Source organism: Leptonotus elevatus, chromosome 11 (genome assembly GCF_054856555.1).
Source record: "Leptonotus elevatus isolate MCC_2025b chromosome 11, RoL_Lele_1.0, whole genome shotgun sequence".
Lineage (NCBI taxonomy): Eukaryota > Metazoa > Chordata > Actinopteri > Syngnathiformes > Syngnathidae > Leptonotus > Leptonotus elevatus.
The window spans coordinates 13,632,415-13,646,995 of NC_141249.1; the positions used below are offsets into that span (position 1 = coordinate 13,632,415).

General features: G+C 39.9%; 1 protein-coding gene across 1 annotated transcript in view; it reads left to right on the forward strand.

Moving 5' to 3' along the window:
- agbl4 (AGBL carboxypeptidase 4) overlaps positions 1-14,581 on the forward strand; it is a 299,306-nt gene that overhangs the window by 170,724 nt on the left and 114,001 nt on the right. The gene's annotated exons all lie outside the window — the stretch shown is intronic.

Sequence of the window (14,581 nt, forward strand, 5' to 3'; positions counted from 1 at the left end):
GATTAAGGCTGTCACTGTCAGAGATATAATTGTTTTTAAATAGTGTCTAAAACTATGGTGGTGTTCAATTGTACAGCATCATACTGAGAGCTAATATTTTGGTTATGATCCAAAATACTGTGGCAATTGTTTTGATACTTTCAGAGGTTGAAGTTGACATGAGGAGTGATGTGCGTGTGAATTTATTTTTTAGTCATTAACCCTATTTTTTTTAATTGGATATGTTTGTAAATAGAGTATTTATTGGTCCTTTTGAACAAGCAAAAAACTTTTTTCTTTGAAAATTAACTTCCCCATATGACTTTTGATTTGTGTCATATTTGATACATCCGGTCACAATGCTTTAAATTCGTACATTTAGAACTATCAAAAATATAATAATAAACAGACATATCAAACATATAAGTATTTCCCAAAATCTAAAAGAACATTCCCCACTATTAACTCATTCACTGCCATTGACGGCTATAGACGTCAAAAATTCATTTGAACAATTTCTATTAGTTTAACAATTTTTCCCACTTTTGTGAGAAAACCTAGATTTTTTTTATTTATTGTACTTTTTTTTTTAAAGAAAAAAGATATGTTTATTAAAAATAAAAATAAAATTACTTTTTTTTAATTAATAAAAAAAAGAAGAACATATATATTGTTTGGGGGTTTTTCATACTCATGGCAGTGAATGAGTTAATATGTATTGGTGTCTCTCCTTTCTCAATTGGAACAATCTTGCAAAGTAGCTGGAAACGCCATCAGCCGGGTGATACTGCCCTCTAATGGATTATCCGTGCAATGCATGTGCCAGATCATATACGTCAGGGTTTTAAAATATTATACTCGTGAAATAGAGGGCTCTTGTATTTAATATGATACGTTTGCCGTTACAGGGTTAAGCGGCCTTTAGCTTTTGTATATTTATAGTACTTTATACTGTTATACATGGTAAGCAGTGAGTTATGATGAATTTGTCTGATTTTCATTTCACGCAACAATTTTCTTTGAATTAGTATTCCATGACTGGGTTAGGGTTTCAAATTAAGGTTTCGAGCCAGAGCTAATGTGTCATTTAAGGGTTGAGGGTTTAAATTAGCGGGGTTAGGGTTTAAATGATGTTTTAAGACAGAGTTAGGGTTTCACACAAGGATTAGGATTCTAAATTAGAGATTCAAGTTAGGGTTTATGTGGTTCTAGTCAACAATTTAAGGTTCAGGAATGCATTATCATTCCATACTGCATTTAAAAAAAAAACAGCTTTTTCAAGTAACCTCAAATATATCTGCTGCATGTATAATCCCCGGATAAGCGGTTCAAAATCGATGGGTGATTTCCCACTAATTAAAGAGCGTAGATTTCCGTACAAAATCCTCCATCATTTTTGCGTGACGGCTCTCTCCATATTTGTGCTTCATGTTTAAAGCCGCGTCATTTGTCTGAGTGAGACAGAGGGTGCGAGAGGAAGGACAGACACGCTTGGTTTGGCTCAGTATTAGTATTCATAGTCATAGAGAGCTTTTATGGCCGTATTTTTCTCTTTATGTTCTCCGGGCCTGGGTGGCAGACAGCCCAGCCCGGCCCACTCATATCTCTTTCTGTCTGCCCTATCTCCCTTTTACCCCCCCCCCCCCCCCCCCCCCACACCTCCACCAGCAGCAGCAACGGCACCCCTCCCGTCGTATCCCGGACCCCCTCTCGCTCACGCTATCTCCTGCACATATGCAACTCCAAACGCTCACACGGGTCACAGGGGGAGGGATGAGGGGAGCTTTCTTGTCACATCAAACTATAAAAAGACGGATGGTTTGTTGTTTTCTGTATTTTCTTTTTCAAAGGCGGACTCGTTTGCAGGGGACGGGTTCACCTTCTAATGGCTGCACTTATCTTGCGAGGATGAAAATAAGAGTCAGGGCCATTTGTGCTGGCATTCTTCTCGGCTATTGACTAATTTGCTTCCTGTAATTTATTCCTATGAAGCAAATGTGCTCAGAAAGTGTTGTTTGTACCTGCCGCTCTCTGTCCGTTTCATAAGACAGGTACGTTTGTATTGTCAAACTGAATAATGTGTTTTGTAACATACAGCGAGACAGATCGAAAATGACTTCAGCGAGGTTGTTAATTGAGAGACTGAGAAAAGGCTTGGGATGAATCCAAAGGGCAAACCAGCAGCATTTGAATACAATTTTCAAGTCAGTCTCTCAATTATTGATTCTCCTTCACTTTGGCCTCATTTTTATCTTTGCAATTGAGACAACAAAGGCCATTCCAATAACAGGAGAACACGAGAGTTCAGTAACTCTGGATGAATTTGCCCAGTCTTAGATGAATTTTCCTCACATGAACCGAGCAACAAAAATGATGATTGATCGGAGTGCTGAAGCTTTATGACCCAGTAAAGCCTGAGCGTTCATATACAGACATAAAACGACATCTCCGCCAACACGGCGGTGAAATTCAGACTGTGGTAGTCAGCATGAACATTTCGATGAGTCTTCTTTCTCAAACTAGTGGATGGAAATGTTTAATTGTTGTCGCACGAATATGAGGAAAAATGCATTCGGATTTGAATTCCATTTGCCACTCGAGTCCGTTTGAGGACGCTCCTGCTACAATATTCAATCAAGTCACTTTTTTTCATGACAGATACCGATTATCAGTAGTCAGGAGGCCGATAACCGATATTTGGAGTCAATATTCATTTGCAGTAAAAAGGAAAATACAGCATTTGTCGGTATTTTGAATATAATTCAAACTCCAACAATGTTTAAATACTTTTAAGCATGTTTATTTAACAGCTTTACAGATTTTTTTCATTTTATCTTTGGCAATAGACATCTTTGTTTTCAAATTCTAACTAAATGGGCAGCAGCATGTCTTAGAAAATGTAATGCAAACTTCAACAAATAACGTTTTCTGTAGTAAATAAAGTTTTCCAAAAGGTTGGTATAACTGAAATCTTAATGTTTCACTTAGTTTTGCTTCAAGTTGAAAAAAGTGCAGGGAGTTCCCAGACATATTTTTTTCTTTTGGCTGACAGAATGCCAATATTTATTAAAATGTCAAATATCGGCACAGATAATCGGCCCTGCTGATAAATCGGTCTATTCCTAGAATCTACAACAAAAGAGTTGGAGAGAAGAATCAATGAATTGATCATTAGGAATTTGGTTATGTAAAATGTATTGTTTATTTAATCACATCTGGTACAGGGTGCTTGGAAAGTCACTGTCCATTTACAGTATATTTTTAGAACCTTCATATGCCCAAATTTGCTCCATTTCTTATATTGAATTTATTTATTTATGACAAATTGGTACTAATGGTTAACACTTACATGGTCTGTTATTTTTTACCTTTTTTTAATTATTTTTTTTTGCCAATCTTCAGTGTTGAAAATATCTTGAACCTAACAATTAAGATCAAATGGAGTACAATACTTCACTGCAACCACAAGAGTTGCTATTGAGTCAAAAATATGTTGTTGTTGTTGTTATTTTTGTTGTTATTTTTGTGTTTGTTTTGGTTTTTGCTGTCTAAATAAGGCCATTTGGAAAATAAGCTATATGCTAATGCTATGATAACTCCTTAGGGCAGCATTATTCCAAATTCATGAAATTAAGAGGGAGATTGTCCTTGGGAAAAATGCCCGTTTTCCCCTCAACGACTCAAATAGTGTGCGAGCGCTACATACTGTCATCCAATACACTGCTATAACTGTAACTGGTGTGGTGTTGAAACACTTACACCAACTTGCACACACCAGACATAAAGATCAAACATTGAAGCAGGCCCATATACTCCCAGGAGACCTTTTTTTGTTTCTTCCTCTGCACCTTTCAAATTCTACTAGTCCCCATCTATCTGAGCGTTCCCTTTTGTAGATCGCCCTGACAATATCTGAGTCACCCTCTTTTCTCCCCCTGAGGCGCTGACGTCCACAGAGACACACATTGGACCTGTTCAAATACTAACAAAAAACACTAAAAGGATGCTGCCGTTTTATTCACAGTGTTTCCTTATGTCAGGACGGAAACCTTGTCAGTAGACTTTCTTTTTATTATCTCCTATAAAAAGTGGCTGTCTGAGAGCAGGAAGCAAGTAAGCCCCGCCCCCCTCCCCCACCCCGTGGTACCCATTGGGAAGGGCAGGGCTGTGACGCTATTAGTCACCTATGACACAGTGCAGACTCCACCTGTAGACCAGATGGAATGGAGGTGTAAATGAGAGACCTCAAGGTGGGTGAGGTCCTCTCACACTCTTTAAGTTGTGCGAGCGCGAATCCACATGCAACTTGAACATCGCCCCTTCTTTAAGGCATATTACTTGAACGGCTTTACTTGGGGTCAGTAACGGTCGAGTGGTCCACTCACCTGACTGACCTCCCTCACTGACTGTGTGAATGTAAGTATGAATGCTATTCGAACTCTATGGGCTTGGTTTGCTATGGCTTGTGTGTGCGAAAATGGAATGATAACTAGGGGTGTCAAAATGAGTGTGTTCATTTTGAGTTCATATAAAGTTTCTTTAACGCCACTATTATTTTAACGCGCGATTAATGACCGCCTCTTACTTGAAAAGCCTGTACTGGGGGAATTCCAGTCGCAACGCAGCAGTCATGTCCACATCAAAATTTAGCGTAATGCATATATTTGTGGAGACTGGGGTCAAGTTGTATTTTACAATTTTAATAATGTGCAGAATTTCAGAAGCTACTAGATAGCTCTTAATATGAAAAGAAAAAAGCACTGAGCTGTCACCGTCTTACAAATGCAATTATGCCATCTAGTGGCAGAAAAGGACCTCAACACAAATCAATATCACACTGTGTAATACATATTTTTAATTTTAACTCAATTTTATGAATTATGAAATTATTATATCAATGACTAAAAGATGCAGTCATATTTCTATTCGTTGAATTATGTTAACAAAAGTATGACAGTAGGGAAAAAAATATTTTATTGTACATTTTATTGTACATTTTATTGTACATTTAAAACATATACTGTTTAAAATTTGTGATTAATCTTGAGTTAACTATTGAAGTCATGCGATTAACGCCTGACACCCCTCATAATAACTTTATCAGATGTGAAACCTGATATCATTTTACACATTCTAGGAGTATAAGTAAATAGATACATTTAAAACGTGCAATGTGATTTTGTAACACCTGAGACAAATTACATTGGCTGATGCTGTGTGAGAACTTTTCCGCTCATGCACACATTTCGAAATGCCGTAAACAAAAAATATTGAGACATGCAGTCTCACTCAGAAACGCAATTTCGGAGCTGCTAAATGATCTCAGCTTTGACTTGGAGCCAGTCTTAAAACTCCTTAATTTAGTAATATTTGTTTGCATCTTCCACTTCCACTTCCAATTCCATCACTTCAAACTTCTTTTCACTCTTGCATTCCTCTACCAAAGTTTCTACAGTGAGAACCATCAGAAATTACTAGTGAAAAAAATTCAGGTGTCTCCACCTCTTTTATACCTGTTGCCAACAGCCCTTTGAATCTCCCAATTTTTCTTATTATTATTTTGGTCAAAGCAAAATAATCGATGGCTCGTACCTCAAAAAACGAGCAATTCGGATCACTCGTATCTCAATTCACCAAAGTACTCAGAGACAGGATTAAGGTAGCAATAATAGTAATACTAATGACCTCTTCCGATGTATTAGTTTAGCATTTTATCGGTAAACTGTTGCACAATATCCGTTTAAACGGTCTCGCGTAAATGGCTGCTGAGGGTCAGTGCCAGCCACAGTGACTTAACATCACTTAGACACTCGTGATTGAATTTAATTCCTAATCCTGTCTGCTATCTGTGTTTCAGTAGCATGTCTGGGTGTGTGCTCAGTGGGAGTGGATTCTCAAGAAGACACTTTTTTTTCTTCTTTTTTTTCTTTTTGTGTGCAAGGCGTGTGTGTTTGTGCGGAGGACGAGGAGAGGAGCGGAGTGGGCACTGCGGCCATGTCTGCCTGGATGCCTCTCCGCCTCTCTCGCCCCTTATCTCTGTGTTTGTACACCGTGTGCCAAGATCCAATCAATAGCCACTCCGGCCATGGAGAGAAGAGAAGGTCAGCAGCCACATTGGAGGTAAGCGGACAAAGAAAGGAGACACCCACATAAAAAAAAGTGCGACAAGCATTCCAGGCATTTTCTTCTCGACATAACGAGACGAGATGAGACCTTACAAGCATGGTTTGGCTTAATGGCACATCCTTTCATTTCTGCTTCTCCAATGAATTGAAACACTGGGGAAAATGATTCACTTAGAATTATGTTGGCACAAGGGTGAGAAAAGCTTAGTTTTTTAATATGGCCAACAGAGCATTTACATGATCAAAAGTCCTGTAATATTTGTGACATGAATTTAGTTGATTAAAATCGATGTATTCATTTTTCTATTACTTTTTATCCATGTATCTAAGTTATTTAAAATATATAATATTAATAAAAAAAAAACATTTTAATTATAACATTTAAAATGATAAATTAGCTCTCTCTCGCCGCTGTAATGACTCCCAGATTCCTGTAGATGGCGGCCTTACATCACTCTGGATTTGAGATCAGCACAGTTTTGGAGTAGACGAAGATTACGTGACAAATAAATGCAAACATGTTGGAAGTATGACAAGTTTCGGCACATCACACTCAACCTCAATATGTAACAATGTGGTATAAACGGAGTATGCATCACGATTGATAGTAGAAAGTGAGCTCAGACTCGCAGCCAAAATCTGCGTTTGCTATTCGTGTTCACATTAATGAGCAAATACCAAATGAATCGAATCGGTTACTTATTGTAATTTTCTGGAAACAGGCTTTATAAACCAACAAATGAAAAATCCAATTTGGTCAAAATAGTGAATCGTAAATGGAGTGCACTTATCACTTTATCAACACCATACTGTGTCCTAATTGCCTTACGAATCCTCATTCATGCACATATTTGAAGTTTTAGTTTCAAATAGCTTACTTAAACTTCAAGGATCTCTCATCACGCCCTGGCCAACCGTAGAATTTGTGTTTTTTTTCTTGCTTTGAACCTGTCAATGCATCTGTATTGCGTTGTATCAGCTAGCTAGCACCAAGCTAACATGTCGTCTACGGTCCAGCTAGTGAAGTAAAGAATGTATTGTGGCCCTTGAATGATCACTCCAAATGCTCTAAAATGTGAAAAATGCCGTTTCCTGTCTCCTGTGTCACTCTCCTATGATGCGCTATAGGGGGGGTTGGGGGGGGGGGGGTCTGCCAGCTACCATAGTGGAATTCCCGTAACGCTCAGGAGTTACAGTGAATTGAAAAACATGCGTATCTTTCTGTCGGGGAGGACATGTTCGTATTTTGAGGGTTACAATAGCTTACTTAGACTTCAACGATCCTTCATCCTGCCCTGATCAACCGTAGAATTTGATTTTTTCTTGCTTTGGTCCTATAAATCCATCTATATTGTGTATATCAGCTAGCTAGCACCATGCTAACCTGTCGCCTGTGGTCCAGCCAGTGAAGTGAAGAAACAAATATACCATGGCCCATGAAAGATCACTCCAAATGCTCTAAAATGTGAATAAACTACTATTATTATTACAATTATTTACACTAGTCGAGACATTATCTAACTCATATCCTCATTTCAAGAATCAAATATGGCCCTTTTTTTTTGCCCATCCCTGGCTTAGACGATGATTCCTCCATCCTGAAGTCAGACGTGTCAGAGCTGACTTCACTCGGCAAAACCGATGGAGTCACATGTCGACGGAGCCAAGATGTAACATGGCAGCGTTCACTGTGACAAATTGCCAGTTTTAATAACCGTAAATAATTAATGGCGGCGTTCTCCGAAAGCCCAGATCTTGACACTGGCGCTCTCTTCTGTGAATGGCTCCATGATTGGTTTGCAATGACGAGAGCCCTCCAGCTGGCGGCCTCCTACAAAGGCCAACGCCTGAATAGCCAATCAGCTATTTATCATGTGGATGAGGTGATGATTGCCTCGTTAGACCACTTGATTGATGTGAGCATCCTCTTTGTATTGTGCCAGTGAGCAGAAAGTGCAGGGCGGCTGGATGCAAAGGGAATTGGAAGTGGAAAAAAAGGTTAAAAGGAGTAAACAGATATCTGCATTCATTAATGTACACGAGAGACAGATGTCTTTGCTGAGCGGTACAGATGTGTGATGTGTAATCGCCCAAATACTGAGCGCTTTCGTCGCTTTGTTAGCATGCATTCAAGTAAACATAAGCAAGCTGCCGCCACTCAATGGTGGAATCAAAAATCAAACGGGCAAAAGCAAAGACAGCCAAGAAGGCATTTTCGTTTAATCAGCGGCCCCAAATTGATTTTGAACTGCGTTGTGACTAAGCTTGTGCTTCCTTACATTAACTGGCTGCTATTTTTCCTTTCCATTTTTTTTTTTTCAATTCCTCATAAGCACAGTGCTCTCTTTGCCTCGGGATGTTCTGCAGCAACTAGCAGGTATTTGGATAAAAAAAAAACAGCCCTCTTTATCATCTCATAATATGTTTATCGCTGCCTCCAGCGCCCCGGCGACAGAATGTAGCATCATTACTGGTTTCTTGGCAGCCATTTGTTTTATGCTATTTCGCTTCATTAGTGAGTGGCCCTTATTCTATTTCGCGCTCCTTAGATGTGCCACAATCTGAGGGAGAAAAAACTTTGAGCTGTTTTGGCCCCAGACGGACGACTAAGAAGGATGATTCATCATAGCGGCAGATAAGCAGGTTTACTATCGACTGTATGTAGCCGCCCTCTTATCCGCAACCACTGGATCCCCCCCCCCCCCCCCTGGATTCCTGAGGCTTTATTACGCATCACCGCAGTCGCATCTCTCTCCCCGCCGTTCCTCTGGCGATGAAGAGCGGCGTAATGAGGGAGGGGAGGTGAGGATCAGGAGTAGCTGGGGAGTGCATTAATCACGGTTGTAAAATGCGTCGCTTGCTGCGACGGGGCGGGAACGCGAATGCCTGCGGTGTGTTAAACTTTGCAGGTGTCGAAGTAGCAGGTCAACGCCACGCGGAGGAATTTGCGGGATGAATAGATTAAAGTGTCACAGGTGAAGCTCGGCAGATATGATGGCGTGCTGACCCCTTGTTGACCCTTATTATAATGTTGGCGCAAAAGCATACAGATTTTGGATGATTCACGCACAGATAATATTTATTTAGGAAATTGCAATCTCTTCCCACCTTAATGGCTTTGCGCAATTTATCTCTCTGTTTGTCTTTACGCAAGGAGGACGACAGCTAATAGCTCGACTGGAGCAGACCTCTGTCAAGGTTGAAGCAAAACAAAAGTTCGATGTTTTCAAATAGCGCAGTATCGTGCCGGGGTGTTCTCGGTTACTGCGGCGCCAACGTATCATCGGATCAATCGAAGTGTCTTCCACATGTCTGCTAATGATGATTTATGATTGTAAATATTTGTGTGAAAAACACTTTTAAACATTTAAAATGTCAAATGAAAAAACAGTAACAATTGAGGTATGCATAACCAAACTTTACATTAACATTAACGTAAGATTGAGACCGTCGTAATTTGAGGAACTGCTGTGTTTGTGTTTATCCTACAAAATGAGCTTGAGACGTTTCTTCAGTGTGCAAGTGTACATTATTACACGAACACGAGTGAAGCAGTTGATAGCAATCAATGGCCTTTACTGTGAAGCCATATGTAAACACAAGAAACATAAACAGCCAGTTAACTCCTTGAGCAACGTAAAATGTTAACAAGGACGACTGTTTTATTTTTATTTGTCCACATGTTAGGTAGGACGCAAATTTGTGGTTCAAGGAGAAAAGGATAGCCTGTAAAACACTGAATTCCCTAAATCGAATGGTGAAAAGAGAATTAATTTCTGTACCACGGGTCATGGATTTACGATCGTCCCGACATATGACAAAGTTACGAACAAAGTTACTCAAATGTACGACTTGATTCTTGCGTTAGCTTAGCAAATGTTTGTAATCAATCGGGTTATGCCATAGAAATGGACATCCGTAGTATGCTGAGGATCCTATGTATTTGTTTCAACTAAAATTGTAATGATTTCTTCATTTGCGCGTGGCATCCCTCCACCAAGTTTCAAAGAAATTGTGTAGTCTAAATATACAAAATAACGTATTAACAAACAAACAAACAGCTGTGATCATATCAAAACAATAGTCCTCGCCTTCACACTTGACAAATCTTAATGAGCTTTATGAGAGACATTAATAGGATAAAGATCCTATAGAGTCAAATCATAGACTTTATTTTTTATACATAATACCTGTTTTGAAGATATTTTCTGAAAATTATGTGACACAGAATTCTGGAGATATTTGCATTCCGATTTTTCTGAGCATGGGTAAAACGGTAACCAGTGACAGACACACTTGCGTAAGTAATGTAAAAAAAAAAATTATTGAGCAACTTTTGTTCACGGTAGTGGTTATTTAGTTGTTATTATTACTACTATTACAAAGTACGATTAAGCCATTTTAGCGAGCTAACGATGTCCACACTCTGAAAATATATCGTCATAATTACAGGTCAGCGCCGAGTGAGTATTTAAATCCTCAAGTGAAGAGGCTGGATCTGCCTATTCGCCACCCAAGAGGAGCCGACAAAGCTTGTTAGCTGGCGGCTAGCGCCTCTTGTCGCGGCATGGAAAGCCCCATGGCGACCCGATGGCTTGTATTCCAGCTACCGGAGGCTACAAGTGGACGTATTTTTTGCAGCTCAAACAAATAAAGATGTGTGGGTTAAGTCGCTCGATGAAGTATCATCCATATTTTAGCGGTACATGGTATTACACATTCCGCAGCAGGACAAAGACTTGATTTAAAATCATCATTTTGCGTACTTGCCGATTTTCAAATGATTTAAATTTGTCAGGGTTTTTAAGAGCACTCTTCTCTGTAGTGTATCACATTTGCAAAACATATTACAGGGACTTAAACTTTGCTATCTGTGCCCTGCGAACATGAATTTTAAGTCAACAAATTAGAAATGTTTTATACATGAAATGAATAAGTTCACACTAACAACATATAGGATAGACTTAAACTGTTACTGTTGAGTTACTCGATCTTCCGCAGGTTATTCCATTCGTTTTCCTACTTTTTGTATGATATCCTACTAAACTCTTCGGACTATCAATCTGAGCGCAATTTGGCGAGTGATGGATGTTTGGCAAAGGAAAAATTGGTAGGAAGAAGGATTGCGTCCCAGAGCGAGCTTTGTGCCGCAGTCAGCAGACTTTTTTTTCCTGCACGTCCCGCACCTCGCAGCCTCCAGAGGTTATTCTATTGCCACCCTTGCAGCTGTTCCAGTCGTCGATCTGTCCTCTTCTGCCACTGGATATTTACTCTGCCCGTTTGCTAGATGACTCCGAGGATGGAGCGCTGCGGAGGGAGCGCTCACTCCATCTCATTTGGGCGTCGGCGGGTGTCTCGTGTCCCTTGAGGGAAACAAAGAGGAGAAGCAAACAGATAGCATTCAAGGCTTTTAATAAATCAGAATACACCTATTTGACAGTGTAATTGCTTTCCATTGCATTTACCAGCAAGCAAAAGGAAGGTGGCAAAGGAGGAGGAGGGGGGGGGGGAGAAAACAAGAGAGGGGGGAAAATGACAGGGAGAGGAATGCAGAGCGAGCTATACTGTAGATCATTTGTTCAGGGGGAAAGAATGAAAATTAATGAAAAGAGAGTTGCTCGCCCCCCAAAGGCAGCCATGCTTGAAATTCTCTTTGAGGGAAACCTAATTTGTTTTAAATGGGCAAAAAAACATATTTCTAAGCAAGAAGGCTGGCGTGGAGCGTCCCTCTGCCTGTCCGCCTGTATTTCTATCTTGAGGACGCCATGCTCTGAATAACTCAGCTGAGAGGAGGAAAACACAGGAGCCGGTTAATAACACCACTAACAGCATTCTCTTTCTACATGACTGCGCGCCATTCCGCTCTTCTATGTCTGAACACATATCCTCCATGTGCTGGAGTTGTCAAAAGTTACTTGCAGACAACAAGCCCTTTGACGTGCTCCCTAATCAAATCCAAATAGCAGAGATTTGAGGAACAATTGGGGAATTCAAAGGCCATTCCATTTTCTCATTTGAACTTTTTTTTTCAAATCTAAATCCTATAACACACACATAAAACTACTCAAAATGTGACCCCCCCCCCCCCCCCCCATAAGATTTGTTTTATTGTAACAAGACTAAAAGTAGCACAGAGTTAGGACATACATGAAATATAGCCGTGTAGCATATGTTATAATAAACTTTTATTACAGACTCAAATGCTCCAGGTAAGAGCAAAAAAACGTTACATAAAAAGAATGTAACGATATATATATATATATTATGTCACATAACAGTGATTAAAAACTTTCCAGAGGGGTTTTGTGTTAGTTAATGGAAAACTCAGTGAAAACCCAGGAACACGACAAAAGTGGAAATTTCAACAAAATAGTTTTGTTTTGTTTTGGGTTTTTTAAAAATCTAAAATATGATGAAAGTAAACTAGGGATGGGTGAGTGCCGATACCAGAAATCAGGGGTGACTGGTACGTGTCGCCACCCTCTTGTGGCGGTTTTAGAATCAGGAACTAGAAATGAGAAGAATAGAAAATGGCCATTAATTTCATGCAATTTGAAGAAAATTCTATGCATCAAAACTACTAGTGATATCGGTACTTGGTATCGGTATTGGTGACTACTCAAGAATCGAGTACCAATGAGTTACTATATTCCTTCATATAAAATATCTAAAGGATTTGAATGATCACATTTTACGGTAACATTGAATTTTAGGAAGCGGGGACAGGCAGCAAATGTTATTTTTCTGGATTTCACTGTCATGTAAACTGTGTTGTATACTACACTTTGTTTCAAATATATAATTTACAGTTAGTTTACATTTAATATTGTGCATATGTTTTAGGGATGCCAAGGGCTATGGAATGTCCCATATATTCTGAATTAAGCAAACAAAGTATTTCCAAACAGGAAGTGTGCTTGAGCCTCTGCTCTGTGAACTATACTACCAACACCCCACTACAAAATCCATTTTCTATAGAATGTTAGCCTTATTCCATCTGACTTTGGTGAGCCGCTATAGACGATGGTCTTCAGTGATGAACATGCAAACCCCACACTTAAATGATAAAGCTGAGATTTGAACCATGAAACCAGTTAAACAATTCCTAAATGCAAAAATATTGACAACAACATCGGTCTCTGTAGTCAGCAAGACTGCAAGCACGGAAGTGTTGCATGATCAGTACAAGGCTTATTCGTCAATCTGAGATAGCGAGGACTGACTGGAGTCAATATGCTGAGTGATAAGCCACAAGAAGCCCAAAGCCAAGGTTGACAGACATGTGACGGCTAAAGGAAATGATTGTCGTCGCGGCATCCTCGCCTTGAGTCACAGACCTCAGCACTCGACAAGTGCACGGGAATTCTCAATGAAGCAGGTCACATGACAATGAATCCTTGACCTCACTCCATGCAATGAGCTCTCAGCATCCACTTATTCGTTGTTGCAAGATTGCCCTTCAAGTGTACTCTTATAGGGTACTATGAACGTTTTATGCACTTACATGCCAAGTAATATTAATCGTTTTTGCTACTTCTCCTCTTTCGGAACTTCCTCTTGCTTCTCCATTTTCTGCCATCTGTTGGGCTTTCCCCAGAATGCTTAGGTTCGAGTTGTGACTCTTCACCCTCCCTCCGGGTCGGCCCCTCTGACTCGGACCAGCAGCCCGGCGCACCCAGGTGGGTCCTGTAGAACGGCGATAACAAACTGGTCCAGCCAAGCGGCTGATCTTCTCACGCCTTCCCAAACATGGACCCACCTTGCTCTTATTCCAGACTCTCCTTTTTTTTTGTTCCCTACTCTTCTTCATTGTTCCACTCCCCAGATGGACAAAATATATTTCATCTTTTTATTATTATTATTTTTTTTACCTGCAGTGTGTGAGGGAGATGGATGCCAGTATCTCTGTCTCTCTTATAAGGTGCCATGCCTCTTCATCTGGACACCTCTGCACCTTCATATTGTGATTTAGTACCTCTGTTCAGTCACTTGATTGTCTCGAGCAGGTCTCAGGCTCACTGAAAGAATTGTGGCCTGGTTTTCATCATCGCCTCAGCAGAACAGAGTGCAGTGTCCGCTGGGAAGCAAATGCCATGGGGGGTGGGGGGATTTGCCAGGATATTTCTTTCTATCTCGCTTATTTCTTTATCTTCTGAAAACATTTAACGAAAAATTAAAAATGTATGTCCGATTGCCTTTTAGGGTTTTTTTCCTAAAAGAAAACAAATAAACAACAGTTTCAAAGAAAATGTTTTCAGTTTCCATTTGTTTGCCTCATGCTTTTGAGATGTCGTAAAAATGTGACAAATGGAACATCTCTCTGATGTCAAACCTGTGTGCACGCTATAATGAGTGAGCAAGCCTTGCGATGAATTGCAGGCCTTGTCAAAACTATGGCAAACACATGGCATGTAAAAAATACAGCTGTTTGAAATATTTATTAGAGGAGCAATTAGTATGGGTGACTAAAACATAGT